Genomic DNA, 19616 nt, shown 5'->3' on the forward strand with positions numbered 1-19616 from the left:
GCTTTTGGATTCGAAGAATTGCAAGCTCGCGTTTTCACCACTGGTCTAGCGAAACCTGAGAATAAAGCTGTGCAGCCCAATATAGCACCAACACAGAGTGGATCCACGCACAGGATCTCGTTCTCCTACCGAAGCTGAGATGGTCGCGTTCGAAGAATACGCGGCCATCAACAAAGGGTATTTCGATTCGTTGGAGGACGACCTGATGTATTATAATAGGAATTTATTCTGCGCGGCTCACCGTCTCACCGGCGAGAAGTGGTCGAAGCCACCGCAACAATATAAACAATTAACGCCCCCCATCTCATCGAGGCGCCGTAAAATTATGGAACGTTGCCCGGTCCGCGGCTATAAAATGGTTGGGGAGCACTGCTGTAAAGCACAAGTGAAAGCTTTTTGATTCGAAGAATTGCAAGCTCATATTATCACCACAGGTCTAGCGAAAGCTGAGAATAAACCTGTGCAGCCCAATATTGCACCAACGCAGAGTGGATCCACGCGCAGGATCTCGTTCTCCAAACGAAGCTGAGATGGTCACGTTCGAAGTATACGCGGCCATCAACAAAGGGTATTTCGATTCGTCGGAGGACGACGTGATGTATTATAATATGAATTTATTTTGCGCGGCTCACCGTCTCACCGGCGAGAAGTGGTCGAAGTCACCGCAACAATATAAACAATTAACGCCCCTCCCCCCTCATCGAGGCGCCGTAAAATTCTCAAACTTTGCCCGGTCCGCGGCTATAAAATGGTTGGGGAGCACTGCTGTTAAGCACAAGTGAAAGCATTTGGATTTGAAGAATTGCAAGCTCGCATTTTTACCACAGGTCTAGCGAAACCTGAGAATTAAGCTGTACAATCCAATATTGCACCAACACAGAGTGGAACCCGCGCAGGATCTCGTTCTCCAACCGAAGCTGAGATGGTCGCGTTCGAAGTATACGCGGCCATCAACAAAGGGTATTTCGATTCGTCGGAGGACGACGTGATAAAGTAAAATTGGAATTTATTCTGCGCGGCTCACCGTCTCACCAGCGAGAAGTGGTCGAAGCCACCGCAACAATATAAACAATTAACGCCCCCCATTTCATCGAGCCGCCGTAAAATTATCAAACGTTGCCCGGTCCGCGGCTATAAAATGGTTGTGGAGCACTGCTGTAAAGCACAAGTGAAAGCTTTTTGATTCGAAGAATTGCAAGCTCATATTATCACCACAGGTCTAGCGAAAGCTGAGAATAAAGCTGTGCAGCCCAATATTGCACCAACACAGAGTGGATCCACGCGCAGGATCTCGTTCTCCAAACGAAGCTGAGATGGTCACGTTCGAAGTATACGCGGCCATCAACAAAGGGTATTTCGATTCGTCGGAGGACGACGTGATGTATTATAATAGGAATTTATTTTGCGCGGCTCACCGTCTCACCGGCGAGAAGTGGTCGAAGTCACCGCAACAATATAAACAATTAACGCCCCTCCCCCCTCATCGAGGCGCCGTAAAATTCTCAAACTTTGCCCGGTCCGCGGCTATAAAATGGTTGGGGAGCACTGCTGTTAAGCACAAGTGAAAGCATTTGGATTCGAAGAATTGCTAGCTCGCATTTTTACCACAGGTCTAGCGAAACCTGAGAATTAAGCTGTACAATCCAATATGGCACCAACACAGAGTGGAACCCGCGCAGGATCTCGTTCTCCAACCGAAGCTGAGATGGTCGCGTTAGAAGAATACGCGGCCATCAACAAAGGGTATTTCGATTCGTCGGAGGACGACGTGATGAAGTAAAATTGGAATTTATTCTGCGCGGCTCACCGTCTCACCAGCGAGAAGTGGTCGAAGCCACCGCAACAATATAAACAATTAACGCCCCTCATTTCATCGAGCCGCCGTAAAATTATCAAACGTTGCCCGGTCCGCGGCTATAAAATGGTTGGGGAGCACTGCTGTAAAGCACAAGTAAAAGCTTTTTGATTCGAAGAATTGCAAGCTCATAATATCAGCACTGGTCTAGCGAAACCAGAGAATTAAGCTGTACAATCCAATATTGCACCAACATAGAGTGGAACCCGCGCACGATTTCGTTCTCCAACCGAAGCTGAGATGGACCCGTTCGAAGAATACGCGACCATCCACAAAGGGTATTTCGATTCGTCGGAGCACGACGTGATGAAGTAAAATTGGAATTTATTCTGCGAGGCTCACCGTCTCACCGGCGAGAAGTGGTCGAAGCCACCGTAACAATAGAAACAATTGACGCCCCCCCCCTCATCGAGGCGCCGTAAAATTATCAAACGTTGCCCTGTCCGCGGCTATAAAATGGTTGGGGAGCACTGCTGTTAAGCACAAGTGAAAGCTTTTGGATTCGAAGAATTGCATGCTCGAATTTTCACCACAGGTCTAGCGAAACCTGAGAATAAAGCTGTGCAGCCCAATATTGCACCAACACAGAGTGGATCCACGCGCAGGATCTCGTTCTCCAACCGAAGCTGAGATGGACCCGTTCGAAGAATACGCGACCATCCACAAAGGGTATTTCGATTCGTCGGAGCACGACGTGATGAAGTAAAATTGGAATTTATTCTGCGAGGCTCACCGTCTCACCGGCGAGAAGTGGTCGAAGCCACCGTAACAATAGAAACAATTGACGCCCCCCCCTCATCGAGGCGCCGTAAAATTCTCAAACTTTGCCCGGTCCGCGGCTATAAAATGGTTGGGGAGCACTGCTGTTAAGCACAAGTGAAAGCATTTGGATTCGAAGAATTGCTAGCTCGAATTTTCACCACAGGTCTAGCGAAACCTGAGAATAAAGCTGTGCAGCCCAATATTGCACCAACACAGAGTGGATCCACGCGCAGGATCTCGTTCTCCAACCGAAGCTGAGATGGTCGCGTTCGAAGAATACGCGGCCATCAACAAAGGGTACTTCGATTCGTCGGAGGACGACATGATGAATTATAATAGGAATTTATTCTGCGCGGCTCACCGTCTCACCGGCGAGAAGTGGACGAAGACACCGCAACAATATAAACAATTAACGCCCCCCCATCTCATCGAGGCGCCGTAAAATTATGGAACGTTGCCCGGCCCGAGGCTATAAAATGGTTGTGGAGCACTGCTGTCAAGCACAAGTGAAAGCTTTTTGATTCGAAGAATTGCAAGCTCTTATTATCACCACTGGTCTAACGAAATGAGCGAATTAAGCTGAACAACCCAATATTGCACCAACACAGAGTGGAACCACGCGCACGATCTCGTTCTGCAACCGTAGCAGAGGTGGACCCGTTCGAAGAATACGCGACCATCCACAAAGGGTATTTCGATTCGTCGGAGCACGACGTGATGAAGTAAAATTGGAATTTATTCTGCGAGGCTCACCGTCTCACCGGCGAGAAGTGGTCGAAGCCACCGTAACAATAGAAACAATTGCCGCCCCCCCCCCCTCATCGAGGCGCCGTAAAATTATCAAACTTTGCCCTGTCGGCGGCTATAAAATGGTTGGGGAGCACTGCTGTTAAGCACAAGTGAAAGCTTTTAGATTCGAAGAATTGCAAGCTCGCGTTTTCACCACTGGTCTAGCGAAACCTGAGAATAAAGCTGTGCAGCCCAATATTAAACCAACACAGAGTGGATCCACGCGCAGGATCTCGTTCTCCAACCGAAGCTGAGATGGTCGCGTTCGAAGAATACGCGGCCATCAACAAAGGGTACTTCGATTCGTCGGAGGACGACGTGATGAATTATAATAGGAATTTATTCTGCGCGGCTCACCGTCTCACCGGCGAGAAGTGGTCGAAGCCACCGCAACAATATAAACAATTAACGCCCCCCATCTCATCGAGGCGCCGTAAAATTATGGAACGTTGCCCGGTCCGCGGCTATAAAATGGTTGGGGAGCACTGCTGTAAAGCACAAGTGAAAGCTTTTTGATTCGAAGAATTGCAAGCTCATATTATCACCACAGGTCTAGCGAAAGCTGAGAATAAACCAGTGCAGCCCAATATTGCACCAACGCAGAGTGGATCCACGCGCAGGATCTCGTTCTCCAAACGAAGCTGAGATGGTCGCGTTCGAAGAATACGGGGCCATCAACAAAGGGTATTTCGATTCGTCGGAGGACGACGTGATGAATTATAATAGGAATTTATTCTGCGCGGCTCACCGTCTCACCGGCGAGAAGTGGTCGAAGCCACCGCAACAATATAAACAATTAACGCCCCCCATCTCATCGAGGCGCCGTGAAATTATGAAACGTTGCCCGGTCCGCGGCTGTAAAATGGTTGGGGAGCACTGCTGTAAAGCACAAGTGAAAGCTTTTTGATTCGAAGAATTGCAAGCTCATATTATCACCACAGGTCTAGCGAAAGCTGAGAATAAACCAGTGCAGCCCAATATTGCACCAACGCAGAGTGGATCCACGCGCAGGATCTCGTTCTCCAAACGAAGCTGAGATGGTCGCGTTCGAAGAATACGGGGCCATCAACAAAGGGTATTTCGATTCGTCGGAGGACGACGTGATGAATTATAATAGGAATTTATTTTGCGCGGCTCACCGTCTCACCGGCGAGAAGTGGTCGAAGCCACCGCAACAATATAAACAATTAACGCCCCCCATCTCATCGAGGCGCCGTGAAATTATGAAACGTTGCCCGGTCCGCGGCTATAAAATGGTTGGGGAGCACTGCTGTAAAGCACAAGTGAAATCTTTTTGATTCGAAGAATTGCAAGCTCATATTATCACCATTGGTCTAACGAAATGAGCGAATTAAGCTGAACAACCCAATATTGCACCAACACAGAGTGGAACCACGCGCACGATCTCGTTCTGCAACCGTAGCAGAGATGGACCCGTTCGAAGAATACGCGACCATCCACAAAGGGTATTTCGATTCGTCGGAGCACGACGTGATGAAATCAAATTAGAATTTATTCTGCGAGGCTCACCGTCTCACCGGCGAGAAGTGGTCGAAGCCACCGTAACAATAGCAACAATTGCCGCCCCCCCCCCTCATCGAGGCGCCGTAAAATTATCAAACTTTGCCCTGTCCGCGGCTATAAAATGGTTGGGGAGCACTGCTGTTAAGCACAAGTGAAAGCTTTTGGATTCGAAGAATTGCAAGCTCGCGTTTTCACCACTGGTCTAGCGAAACCTGAGAATAAAGCTGTGCAGCCCAATATAGCACCAACACAGAGTGGATCCACGCACAGGATCTCGTTCTCCTACCGAAGCTGAGATGGTCGCGTTCGAAGAATACGCGGCCATCAACAAAGGGTATTTCGATTCGTTGGAGGACGACGTGATAAAGTAAAATTGGAATTTATTCTGCGCGGCTCACCGTCTCACCAGCGAGAAGTGGTCGAAGCCACCGCAACAATATAAACAATTAACGCCCCCCATTTCATCGAGCCGCCGTAAAATTATCAAACGTTGCCCGGTCCGCGGCTATAAAATGGTTGGGGAGCACTGCTGTAAAGCACAAGTGAAAGCTTTTTGATTCGAAGAATTGCAAGCTCATATTATCACCACAGGTCTAGCGAAAGCTGAGAATAAACCTGTGCAGCCCAATATTGCACCAACGCAGAGTGGATCCACGCGCAGGATCTCGTTTTCCAAACGAAGCTGAGATGGTCGCGTTCGAAGAATACGGGGCCATCAACAAAGGGTATTTCGATTCGTCGGAGGACGACGTGATGAATTATAATAGGAATTTATTCTGCGCGGCTCACCGTCTCACCGGCGAGAAGTGGTCGTAGCCACCGCAACAATATAAACAATTAACGCCCCCCATCTCATCGAGGCGCCGTGAAATTATGAAACGTTGCCCGGTCCGCGGCTATAAAATGGTTGGGGAGCACTGCTGTAGAGCACAAGTGAAAGCTTTTTGATTCGAAGAATTGCAAGCTCATATTATCACCACAGGTCTAGCGAAAGCTGAGAATAAACCTGTGCAGCCCAATATTGCACCAACGCAGAGTGGATCCACGCGCAGGATCTCGTGCTCCAAACGAAGCTGAGATGGTCGCGTTCGAAGAATACGGGGCCATCAACAAAGGGTATTTCGATTCGTCGGAGGACGACGTGATGAATTATAATAGGAATTTATTCTGCGCGGCTCACCGTCTCACCGGCGAGAAGTGGTCGAAGCCACCGCAACAATATAAACAATTAACGCCCCCCATCTCATCGAGGCGCCGTGAAATTATGAAACGTTGCCCGGTCCGCGGCTATAAAATGGTTGGGGAGCACTGCTGTAAAGCACAAGTGAAATCTTTTTGATTCGAAGAATTGCAAGCTCATATTATCACCACTGGTCTAACGAAATGAGCGAATTAAGCTGAACAACCCAATATTGCACCAACACAGAGTGGAACCACGCGCACGATCTCGTTCTGCAACCGTAGCAGAGATGGACCCGTTCGAAGAATACGCGACCATCCACAATGGGTATTTCGATTCGTCGGAGCACGACGTGATGAAGTAAAATTGGAATTTATTCTGCGAGGCTCACCGTCTCACCGGCGAGAAGTGGTCGAAGCCACCGTAACAATATAAACAATTAACGCCCCCCATCTCATCGAGGCGCCGTGAAATTATGAAACGTTGCCCGGTCCGCGGCTATAAAATGGTTGGGGAGCACTGCTGTAAAGCACAAGTGAAATCTTCTTGATTCGAAGAATTGCAAGCTCATATTATCACCACTGGTCTAACGAAATGTGCGAATTAAGCTGAACAACCCAATATTGCACCAACACAGAGTGGAACCACGCGCACGATCTCGTTCTGCAACCGTAGCAGAGATGGACCCGTTCGAAGAATACGCGACCATCCACAAAGGGTATTTCGATTCGTCGGAGCACGACGTGATGAAGTAAAATTGGAATTTATTCTGCGAGGCTCACCGTCTCACCGGCGAGAAGTGGTCGAAGCCATCGTAACAATAGAAACAATTGCCGCCCCCCCCCTCATCGAGGCGCCGTAAAATTATCAAACTTTGCCCTGTCCGCGGCTATAAAATGGTTGGGGAGCACTGCTGTTAAGCACAAGTGAAAGCTTTTGGATTCGAAGAATTGCAAGCTCGCGTTTTCACCACTGGTCTAGCGAAACCTGAGAATAAAGCTGTGCAGCCCAATATTGCACCAACACAGAGTGGATCCACGCACAGGATCTCGTTCTCCAAACGAAGCTGAGATGGTCGCGTTCGAAGAATACGCGGCCATCAACAAAGGGTATTTCGATTCGTTGGAGGACGACGTGATGTATTATAATAGGAATTTATTCGAAGCGGCTCACCGTCTCACCGGCGAGAAGTGGTCGAAGCCACCGCAACAATATAAACAATTAACGCCCCCCATCTCATCGAGGCGCCGTAAAATTATGGAACGTTGCCCGGTCCGCGGCTATAAAATGGTTGGGGAGCACTGCTGTAAAGCACAAGTGAAAGATTTTTGATTCGAAGAATTGCAAGCTCATATTATCAGCACTGGTCTAGCGAAACCAGAGAATTAAGCTGTACAATCCAATATTGCACCAACACAGAGTGGAACCCGCGCACGATTTCGTCCTCCAACCGAAGCTGAGATGGTCGCGTTCGAAGAATACGCGGCCATCAATAAACGGTATTTCGATTCGTCGGAGGACGACGTGATGAAGTATAATAGGAATTTATTTTGCGAGGCTCACCGTCTCACCGGCGAGAAGTGGTCGAAGCCACCGCAACAATATAAACAATTAACGCCCCCCATCTCATCGAGGCGCCCTAAAATTATGGAACGTTGCCCGGTCCGCGGCTGTAAAATGGTTGGGGAGCACTGCTGTAAAGCACAAGTGAAAGCTTCTTGATTCGGAGAATTGCAAGCTCATATTATCACCACAGGTCTAGCGAAAGCTGAGAATAAACCTGTGCAGCCCAATATTGCACCAACGCAGAGTGGATCCACGCGCAGGATCTCGTTCTCCAAACGAAGCTGAGATGGTCGTGTTCGAAGAATACGGGGCCATCAACAAAGGGTATTTCGATTCGTCGGAGGACGACGTGATGAATTATAATAGGAATTTATTCTGCGCGGCTCACCGGCGAGAAGTGGTCGAAGCCACCGCAACAATATAAACAATTAACGCCCCCCATCTCATCGAGGCGCCGTGAAATTATGAAATGTTGCCCGGTCCGCGGCTATAAAATGGTTGGGGAGCACTGCTGTAAAGCACAAGTGAAATCTTTTTGATTCGAAGAATTGCAAGCTCATATTATCACCACTGGTCTAACGAAATGAGCGAATTAAGCTGAACAACCCAATATTGCACTAACACAGAGTGGAACCACGCGCACGATCTCGTTCTGCAACCGTAGCAGAGATGGACCCGTTCGAAGAATACGCGGCCATCCACAAAGGGTATTTCGATTCGTCGGAGCACGACGTGATGAAGTAAAATTGGAATTTATTCTGCGAGGCTCACCGTCTCACCGCCGAGAAGTGGTCGAAGCCACCGTAACAATAGAAACAATTGCCGCCCCCCCCCTCATCGAGGCGCCGTAAAATTATCAAACTTTGCCCTGTCCGCGGCTATAAAATGGTTGGGGAGCACTGCTGTTAAGCACAAGTGAAAGCTTTTGGATTCGAAGAATTGCATGCTCGAATTTTCACCACAGGTCTAGCGAAACCTGAGAATAAAGCTGTGCAGCCCAATATTACACCAACACAGAGTGGATCGACGCGCAGGATCTCGTTCGCCAACCGAAGCTGAGATGGTCGCGTTCGAAGAATACGCGGCCATCAACAAAGGGTACTTCGATTCGTCGGAGGATAACATGATGAATTATAATAGGAATTTATTCTGCGCGGCTCACCGTCTCACCGGCGAGAAGTGGTCGAAGCCACCGCAACAATATAAACAATTAACGCCCCCCATCTCATCGAGGCGCCGTGAAATTATGAAACGTTGCCCGGTCCGCGGCTATAAAATGGTTGGGGAGCTCTGCTGTAAAGCACAAGTGAAATCTTTTAGATTCGAAGAATTGCAAGCTCATATTATCACCACTGGTCTAACGAAATGTGCGAATTAAGCTGAACAACCCAATATTGCACCAACACAGAGTGGAACCACGCGCACGATCTCGTTCTGCAACCGTAGCAGAGATGGACCCGTTCGAAGAATACGCGACCATCCACAAAGGGTATTTCGATTCTTCGGAGCACGACGTGATGAAGTAAAATTGGAATTAATCTGCGAGGCTCACCGTCTCACCGGCGAGAAGTGGTCGAAGCCACCGTAACAATAGAAACAATTGACGCCCCCCCCCTCATCGAGGCGCCGTAAAATTATCAAACGTTGCCCTGTCCGCGGCTATAAAATGGTTGGGGAGCACTGCTGTTAAGCACAAGTGAAAGCTTTTGGATTCGAAGAATTGCATGCTCGAATTTTCACCACAGGTCTAGCGAAACCTGAGAATAAAGCTGTGCAGCCCAATATTGCACCAACACAGAGTGGATCCACGCGCAGGATCTCGTTCTCCAACCGAAGCTGAGATGGACCCGGTCGAAGAATACGCGACCATCCACAAAGGGTATTTCGATTCGTCGGAGCACGACGTGATGAAGTAAAATTGGAATTTATTCTGCGAGGCTCACCGTCTCACCGGCGAGAAGTGGTCGAAGCCACCGTAACAATAGAAACAATTGACGCCCCCCCCTCATCGAGGCGCCGTAAAATTCTCAAACTTTGCCCGGTCCGCGGCTATAAAATGGTTGGGGAGCACTGCTGTTAAGCACAAGTGAAAGCATTTGGATTCGAAGAATTGCTAGCTCGCATTTTTACCACAGGTCTAGCGAAACCAGAGAATTAAGCTGTACAATCCAATATTGCACCAACATAGAGTGGAACCCGCGCACGATTTCGTTCTCCAACCGAAGCTGAGATGGACCCGTTCGAAGAATACGCGACCATCCACAAAGGGTATTTCGATTCGTCGGAGCACGACGTGATGAAGTAAAATTGGAATTTATTCTGCGAGGCTCACCGTCTCACCGGCGAGAAGTGGTCGAAGCCACCGTAACAATAGAAACAATTGACGCCCCCCCCCTCATCGAGGCGCCGTAAAATTATCAAACGTTGCCCTGTCCGCGGCTATAAAATGGTTGGGGAGCACTGCTGTTAAGCACAAGTGAAAGCTTTTGGATTCGAAGAATTGCATGCTCGAATTTTCACCACAGGTCTAGCGAAACCTGAGAATAAAGCTGTGCAGCCCAATATTGCACCAACACAGAGTGGATCCACGCGCAGGATCTCGTTCTCCAACCGAAGCTGAGATGGTCGCGTTCGAAGAATACGCGGCCATCAACAAAGGGTACTTCGATTCGTCGGAGGACGACATGATGAATTATAATAGGAATTTATTCTGCGCGGCTCACCGTCTCACCGGCGAGAAGTGGACGAAGACACCGCAACAATATAAACAATTAACGCCCCCCCATCTCATCGAGGCGCCGTAAAATTATGGAACGTTGCCCGGCCCGAGGCTATAAAATGGTTGTGGAGCACTGCTGTCAAGCACAAGTGAAAGCTTTTTGATTCGAAGAATTGCAAGCTCTTATTATCACCACTGGTCTAACGAAATGAGCGAATTAAGCTGAACAACCCAATATTGCACCAACACAGAGTGGAACCACGCGCACGATCTCGTTCTGCAACCGTAGCAGAGGTGGACCCGTTCGAAGAATACGCGACCATCCACAAAGGGTATTTCGATTCGTCGGAGCACGACGTGATGAAGTAAAATTGGAATTTATTCTGCGAGGCTCACCGTCTCACCGGCGAGAAGTGGTCGAAGCCACCGTAACAATAGAAACAATTGCCGCCCCCCCCCCTCATCGAGGCGCCGTAAAATTATCAAACTTTGCCCTGTCGGCGGCTATAAAATGGTTGGGGAGCACTGCTGTTAAGCACAAGTGAAAGCTTTTAGATTCGAAGAATTGCAAGCTCGCGTTTTCACCACTGGTCTAGCGAAACCTGAGAATAAAGCTGTGCAGCCCAATATTAAACCAACACAGAGTGGATCCACGCGCAGGATCTCGTTCTCCAACCGAAGCTGAGATGGTCGCGTTCGAAGAATACGCGGCCATCAACAAAGGGTACTTCGATTCGTCGGAGGACGACGTGATGAATTATAATAGGAATTTATTCTGCGCGGCTCACCGTCTCACCGGCGAGAAGTGGTCGAAGCCACCGCAACAATATAAACAATTAACGCCCCCCATCTCATCGAGGCGCCGTAAAATTATGGAACGTTGCCCGGTCCGCGGCTATAAAATGGTTGGGGAGCACTGCTGTAAAGCACAAGTGAAAGCTTTTTGATTCGAAGAATTGCAAGCTCATATTATCACCACAGGTCTAGCGAAAGCTGAGAATAAACCAGTGCAGCCCAATATTGCACCAACGCAGAGTGGATCCACGCGCAGGATCTCGTTCTCCAAACGAAGCTGAGATGGTCGCGTTCGAAGAATACGGGGCCATCAACAAAGGGTATTTCGATTCGTCGGAGGACGACGTGATGAATTATAATAGGAATTTATTCTGCGCGGCTCACCGTCTCACCGGCGAGAAGTGGTCGAAGCCACCGCAACAATATAAACAATTAACGCCCCCCATCTCATCGAGGCGCCGTGAAATTATGAAACGTTGCCCGGTCCGCGGCTGTAAAATGGTTGGGGAGCACTGCTGTAAAGCACAAGTGAAAGCTTTTTGATTCGAAGAATTGCAAGCTCATATTATCACCACAGGTCTAGCGAAAGCTGAGAATAAACCAGTGCAGCCCAATATTGCACCAACGCAGAGTGGATCCACGCGCAGGATCTCGTTCTCCAAACGAAGCTGAGATGGTCGCGTTCGAAGAATACGGGGCCATCAACAAAGGGTATTTCGATTCGTCGGAGGACGACGTGATGAATTATAATAGGAATTTATTTTGCGCGGCTCACCGTCTCACCGGCGAGAAGTGGTCGAAGCCACCGCAACAATATAAACAATTAACGCCCCCCATCTCATCGAGGCGCCGTGAAATTATGAAACGTTGCCCGGTCCGCGGCTATAAAATGGTTGGGGAGCACTGCTGTAAAGCACAAGTGAAATCTTTTTGATTCGAAGAATTGCAAGCTCATATTATCACCATTGGTCTAACGAAATGAGCGAATTAAGCTGAACAACCCAATATTGCACCAACACAGAGTGGAACCACGCGCACGATCTCGTTCTGCAACCGTAGCAGAGATGGACCCGTTCGAAGAATACGCGACCATCCACAAAGGGTATTTCGATTCGTCGGAGCACGACGTGATGAAATCAAATTAGAATTTATTCTGCGAGGCTCACCGTCTCACCGGCGAGAAGTGGTCGAAGCCACCGTAACAATAGCAACAATTGCCGCCCCCCCCCCTCATCGAGGCGCCGTAAAATTATCAAACTTTGCCCTGTCCGCGGCTATAAAATGGTTGGGGAGCACTGCTGTTAAGCACAAGTGAAAGCTTTTGGATTCGAAGAATTGCAAGCTCGCGTTTTCACCACTGGTCTAGCGAAACCTGAGAATAAAGCTGTGCAGCCCAATATAGCACCAACACAGAGTGGATCCACGCACAGGATCTCGTTCTCCTACCGAAGCTGAGATGGTCGCGTTCGAAGAATACGCGGCCATCAACAAAGGGTATTTCGATTCGTTGGAGGACGACGTGATAAAGTAAAATTGGAATTTATTCTGCGCGGCTCACCGTCTCACCAGCGAGAAGTGGTCGAAGCCACCGCAACAATATAAACAATTAACGCCCCCCATTTCATCGAGCCGCCGTAAAATTATCAAACGTTGCCCGGTCCGCGGCTATAAAATGGTTGGGGAGCACTGCTGTAAAGCACAAGTGAAAGCTTTTTGATTCGAAGAATTGCAAGCTCATATTATCACCACAGGTCTAGCGAAAGCTGAGAATAAACCTGTGCAGCCCAATATTGCACCAACGCAGAGTGGATCCACGCGCAGGATCTCGTTTTCCAAACGAAGCTGAGATGGTCGCGTTCGAAGAATACGGGGCCATCAACAAAGGGTATTTCGATTCGTCGGAGGACGACGTGATGAATTATAATAGGAATTTATTCTGCGCGGCTCACCGTCTCACCGGCGAGAAGTGGTCGAAGCCACCGCAACAATATAAACAATTAACGCCCCCCATCTCATCGAGGCGCCGTGAAATTATGAAACGTTGCCCGGTCCGCGGCTATAAAATGGTTGGGGAGCACTGCTGTAAAGCACAAGTGAAAGCTTTTTGATTCGAAGAATTGCAAGCTCATATTATCACCACAGGTCTAGCGAAAGCTGAGAATAAACCTGTGCAGCCCAATATTGCACCAACGCAGAGTGGATCCACGCGCAGGATCTCGTTCTCCAAACGAAGCTGAGATGGTCGCGTTCGAAGAATACGGGGCCATCAACAAAGGGTATTTCGATTCGTCGGAGGACGACGTGATGAATTATAATAGGAATTTATTCTGCGCGGCTCACCGTCTCACCGGCGAGAAGTGGTCGAAGCCACCGCAACAATATAAACAATTAACGCCCCCCATCTCATCGAGGCGCCGTGAAATTATGAAACGTTGCCCGGTCCGCGGCTATAAAATGGTTGGGGAGCACTGCTGTAAAGCACAAGTGAAATCTTTTTGATTCGAAGAATTGCAAGCTCATATTATCACCACTGGTCTAACGAAATGAGCGAATTAAGCTGAACAACCCAATATTGCACCAACACAGAGTGGAACCACGCGCACGATCTCGTTCTGCAACCGTAGCAGAGATGGACCCGTTCGAAGAATACGCGACCATCCACAATGGGTATTTCGATTCGTCGGAGCACGACGTGATGAAGTAAAATTGGAATTTATTCTGCGAGGCTCACCGTCTCACCGGCGAGAAGTGGTCGAAGCCACCGTAACAATAGAAACAATTGCCGCCCCCCCCCCTCATCGAGGCGCCGTAAAATTATCAAACTTTGCCCTGTCCGCGGCTATAAAATGGTTGGGGAGCACTGCTGTTAAGCACAAGTGAAAGCTTTTGGATTCGAAGAATTGCATGCTCGAATTTTCACCACAGGTCTAGCGAAACCTGAGAATAAAGCTGTGCAGCCCAATATTGCACCAACACAGAGTGGATCGACGCGCAGGATCTCGTTCGCCAACCGAAGCTGAGATGGTCGCGTTCGAAGAATACGCGGCCATCAACAAAGGGTATTTCGATTCGTCGGAGGACGACGTGATGAATTATAATAGGAATTTATTCTGCGCGGCTCACCGTCTCACCGGCGAGAAGTGGTCGAAGCCACCGCAACAATATAAACAATTAACGCCCCCCATCTCATCGAGGCGCCGTGAAATTATGAAACGTTGCCCGGTCCGCGGCTATAAAATGGTTGGGGAGCACTGCTGTAAAGCACAAGTGAAATCTTCTTGATTCGAAGAATTGCAAGCTCATATTATCACCACTGGTCTAACGAAATGTGCGAATTAAGTTGAACAACCCAATATTGCACCAACACAGAGTGGAACCACGCGCAGGATCTCGTTTTGCAACCGTAGCAGAGATGGACCCGTTCGAAGAATACGCGACCATCCACAAAGGGTATTTCGATTCGTCGGAGCACGACGTGATGAAGTCAAATTAGAATTTATTCTGCGAGGCTCACCGTCTCACCGGCGAGAAGTGGTCGAAGCCACCGCAACAATATAAACAATTAACGCCCCCCATCTCATCGAGGCGCCGTAAAATTATGGAACGTTGCCCGGTCCGCGGCTATAAAATGGTTGGGGCGCACTGCTGTAAAGCACAAGTGAAAGCTTTTTGATTCGAAGAATTACAAGCTCATATTATCAGCACTGGTCTAGCGAAAGCTGAGAATAAAGCTGTGCAGCCCAATATTGCACCAACACAGAGTGGATCCACGCGCAGGATCTCGTTCTCCAAACGAAGCTGAGATGGTCACGTTCGAAGTATACGCGGCCATCAACAAAGGGTATTTCGATTCGTCGGAGGACGACGTGATGTATTATAATAGGAATTTATTTTGCGCGGCTCACCGTCTCACCGGCGAGAAGTGGTCGAAGTCACCGCAACAATATAAACAATTAACGCCCCACCCCCCTCATCGAGGCGCCGTAAAATTCTCAAACTTTGCCCGGTCCGCGGCTATAAAATGGTTGGGGAGCACTGCTGTTAAGCACAAGTGAAAGCATTTGGATTCGAAGAATTGCAAGCTCGCATTTTTACCACAGGTCTAGCGAAACCTGAGAATTAAGCTGTACAATCCAATATTGCACCAACACAGAGTGGAACCCGCGCAGGATCTCGTTCTCCAACCGAAGCTGAGATGGTCGCGTTAGAAGAATACGCGGCCATCAACAAAGGGTATTTCGATTCGTCGGAGGACGACGTGATAAAGTAAAATTGGAATTTATTCTGCGCGGCTCACCGTCTCACCAGCGAGAAGTGGTCGAAGCCACCGCAACAATATAAACAATTAACGCCCCCCATTTCATCGAGCCGCCGTAAAATTATCAAACGTTGCCCTGTCCGAGGCTATAAAATGGTTGTGGAGCACTGCTGTCAAGCACAAGTGAAAGCTTTTTGATTCGAAGAATTGCAAGCTCTTATTATCACCACTGGTCTAACGAAATGAGCGAATTAAGCTGAACAACCCAATATTGCACCAACACAGAGTGGAACCACGCGCACGATCTCGTTCTGCAACCGTAGCAGAGGTGGACCCGTTCGAAGAATACGCGACCATCCACAAAGGGTATTTCGATTCGTCGGAGCACGACGTGATGAAGTAAAATTGGAATTTATTCTGCGAGGCTCACCGTCTCACCGGCGAGAAGTGGTCGAAGCCACCATAACAATAGAAACAATTGCCGCCCCCCCCCCCTCATCGAGGCGCCGTAAAATTATCAAACTTTGCCCTGTCGGCGGCTATAAAATGGTTGGGGAGCACTGCTGTTAAGCACAAGTGAAAGCTTTTAGATTCGAAGAATTGCAAGCTCGCGTTTTCACCACTGGTCTAGCGAAACCTGAGAATAAAGCTGTGCAGCCCAATATTGCACCAACACAGAGTGGATCCACGCGCAGGATCTCGTTCTCCAACCGAAGCTGAGATGGTCGCGTTCGAAGAATACGCGGCCATCAACAAAGGGTACTTCGATTCGTCGGAGGACGACGTGATGAATTATAATAGGAATTTATTCTGCGTGGCTCACCGTCTCACCGGCGAGAAGTGGTCGAAGCCACCGCAACAATATAAACAATTAACGCCCCCCATCTCATCGAGGCGCCGTAAAATTATGGAACGTTGCCCGGTCCGCGGCTATAAAATGGTTGGGGAGCACTGCTGTAAAGCACAAGTGAAAGCTTTTTGATTCGAAGAATTGCAAGCTCATATTATCACCACAGGTCTAGCGAAAGCTGAGAATAAACCAGTGCAGCCCAATATTGCACCAACGCAGAGTGGATCCACGCGCAGGATCTCGTTCTCCAAACGAAGCTGAGATGGTCGCGTTCGAAGAATACGGGGCCATCAACAAAGGGTATTTCGATTCGTCGGAGGACGACGTGATGAATTATAATAGGAATTTATTCTGCGCGGCTCACCGTCTCACCGGCGAGAAGTGGTCGAAGCCACCGCAACAATATAAACAATTAACGCCCCCCATCTCATCGAGGCGCCGTGAAATTATGAAACGTTGCCCGGTCCGCGGCTGTAAAATGGTTGGGGAGCACTGCTGTAAAGCACAAGTGAAAGCTTTTTGATTCGAAGAATTGCAAGCTCATATTATCACCACAGGTCTAGCGAAAGCTGAGAATAAACCAGTGCAGCCCAATATTGCACCAACGCAGAGTGGATCCACGCGCAGGATCTCGTTCTCCAAACGAAGCTGAGATGGTCGCGTTCGAAGAATACGGGGCCATCAACAAAGGGTATTTCGATTCGTCGGAGGACGACGTGATGAATTATAATAGGAATTTATTTTGCGCGGCTCACCGTCTCACCGGCGAGAAGTGGTCGAAGCCACCGCAACAATATAAACAATTAACGCCCCCCATCTCATCGAGGCGCCGTGAAATTATGAAACGTTGCCCGGTCCGCGGCTATAAAATGGTTGGGGAGCACTGCTGTAAAGCACAAGTGAAATCTTTTTGATTCGAAGAATTGCAAGCTCATATTATCACCATTGGTCTAACGAAATGAGCGAATTAAGCTGAACAACCCAATATTGCACCAACACAGAGTGGAACCACGCGCACGATCTCGTTCTGCAACCGTAGCAGAGATGGACCCGTTCGAAGAATACGCGACCATCCACAAAGGGTATTTCGATTCGTCGGAGCACGACGTGATGAAATCAAATTAGAATTTATTCTGCGAGGCTCACCGTCTCACCGGCGAGAAGTGGTCGAAGCCACCGTAACAATAGCAACAATTGCCGCCCCCCCCCTCATCGAGGCGCCGTAAAATTATCAAACTTTGCCCTGTCCGCGGCTATAAAATGGTTGGGGAGCACTGCTGTTAAGCACAAGTGAAAGCTTTTGGATTCGAAGAATTGCAAGCTCGCGTTTTCACCACTGGTCCAGCGAAACCTGAGAATAAAGCTGTGCAGCCCAATATTGCACCAACACAGAGTGGATCCACGCACAGGATCTCGTTCTCCAAACGAAGCTGAGATGGTCGCGTTCGAAGAATACGCGGCCATCAACAAAGGGTATTTCGATTCGTTGGAGGACGACGTGATGTATTATAATAGGAATTTATTCGAAGCGGCTCACCGTCTCACCGGCGAGAAGTGGTCGAAGCCACCGCAACAATATAAACAATTAACGCCCCCCATCTCATCGAGGCGCCGTAAAATTATGGAACGTTGCCCGGTCCGCGGCTATAAAATGGTTGGGGAGCACTGCTGTAAAGCACAAGTGAAAGATTTTTGATTCGAAGAATTGCAAGCTCATATTATCAGCACTGGTCTAGCGAAACCAGAGAATTAAGCTGTACAATCCAATATTGCACCAACACAGAGTGGAACCCGCGCACGATTTCGTTCTCCAACCGAAGCTGAGATGGTCGCGTTCGAAGAATACGCGGCCATCAATAAACGGTATTTCGATTCGTCGGAGGACGACGTGATGAAGTATAATAGGAATTTATTTTGCGAGGCTCACCGTCTCACCGGCGAGAAGTGGTCGAAGCCACCGCAACAATATAAACAATTAACGCCCCCCATCTCATCGAGGCGCCGTAAAATTATGGAACGTTGCCCGGTCCGCGGCTGTAAAATGGTTGGGGAGCACTGCTGTAAAGCACAAGTGAAAGCTTCTTGATTCGGAGAATTGCAAGCTCATATTATCACCACAGGTCTAGCGAAAGCTGAGAATAAACCTGTGCAGCCCAATATTGCACCAACGCAGAGTGGATCCACGCGCAGGATCTCGTTCTCCAAACGAAGCTGAGATGGTCGTGTTCGAAGAATACGGGGCCATCAACAAAGGGTATTTCGATTCGTCGGAGGACGACGTGATGAATTATAATAGGAATTTATTCTGCGCGGCTCACCGGCGAGAAGTGGTCGAAGCCACCGCAATAATATAAACAATTAACGCCCCCCATCTCATCGAGGCGCCGTGAAATTATGAAACGTTGCCCGGTCCGCGGCTATAAAATGGTTGGGGAGCACTGCTGTAAAGCACAAGTGAAATCTTTTTGATTCGAAGAATTGCAAGCTCATATTATCACCACTGGTCTAACGAAATGAGCGAATTAAGCTGAACAACCCAATATTGCACTAACACAGAGTGGAACCACGCGCACGATCTCGTTCTGCAACCGTAGCAGAGATGGACCCGTTCGAAGAATACGCGGCCATCCACAAAGGGTATTTCGATTCGTCGGAGCACGACGTGATGAAGTAAAATTGGATTTTATTCTGCGAGGCTCACCGTCTCACCGCCGAGAAGTGGTCGAAGCCACCGTAACAATAGAAACAATTGCCGCCCCCCCCCTCATCGAGGCGCCGTAAAATTATCAAACTTTGCCCTGACCGCGGCTATAAAATGGTTGGGGAGCACTGCTGTTAAGCACAAGTGAAAGCTTTTGGATTCGAAGAATTGCATGCTCGAATTTTCACCACAGGTCTAGCGAAACCTGAGAATAAAGCTGTGCAGCCCAATATTACACCAACACAGAGTGGATCGACGCGCAGGATCTCGTTCGCCAACCGAAGCTGAGATGGTCGCGTTCGAAGAATACGCGGCCATCAACAAAGGGTACTTCGATTCGTCGGAGGATAACATGATGAATTATAATAGGAATTTATTCTGCGCGGCTCACCGTCTCACCGGCGAGAAGTGGTCGAAGCCACCGCAACAATATAAACAATTAACGCCCCCCATCTCATCGAGGCGCCGTGAAATTATGAAACGTTGCCCGGTCCGCGGCTATAAAATGGTTGGGGAGCTCTGCTGTAAAGCACAAGTGAAATCTTTTAGATTCGAAGAATTGCAAGCTCATATTATCACCACTGGTCTAACGAAATGTGCGAATTAAGCTGAACAAC

Source organism: Lasioglossum baleicum, unplaced genomic scaffold (genome assembly GCF_051020765.1).
Source record: "Lasioglossum baleicum unplaced genomic scaffold, iyLasBale1 scaffold0047, whole genome shotgun sequence".
Classification (NCBI taxonomy): Eukaryota; Metazoa; Arthropoda; class Insecta; order Hymenoptera; family Halictidae; genus Lasioglossum; species Lasioglossum baleicum.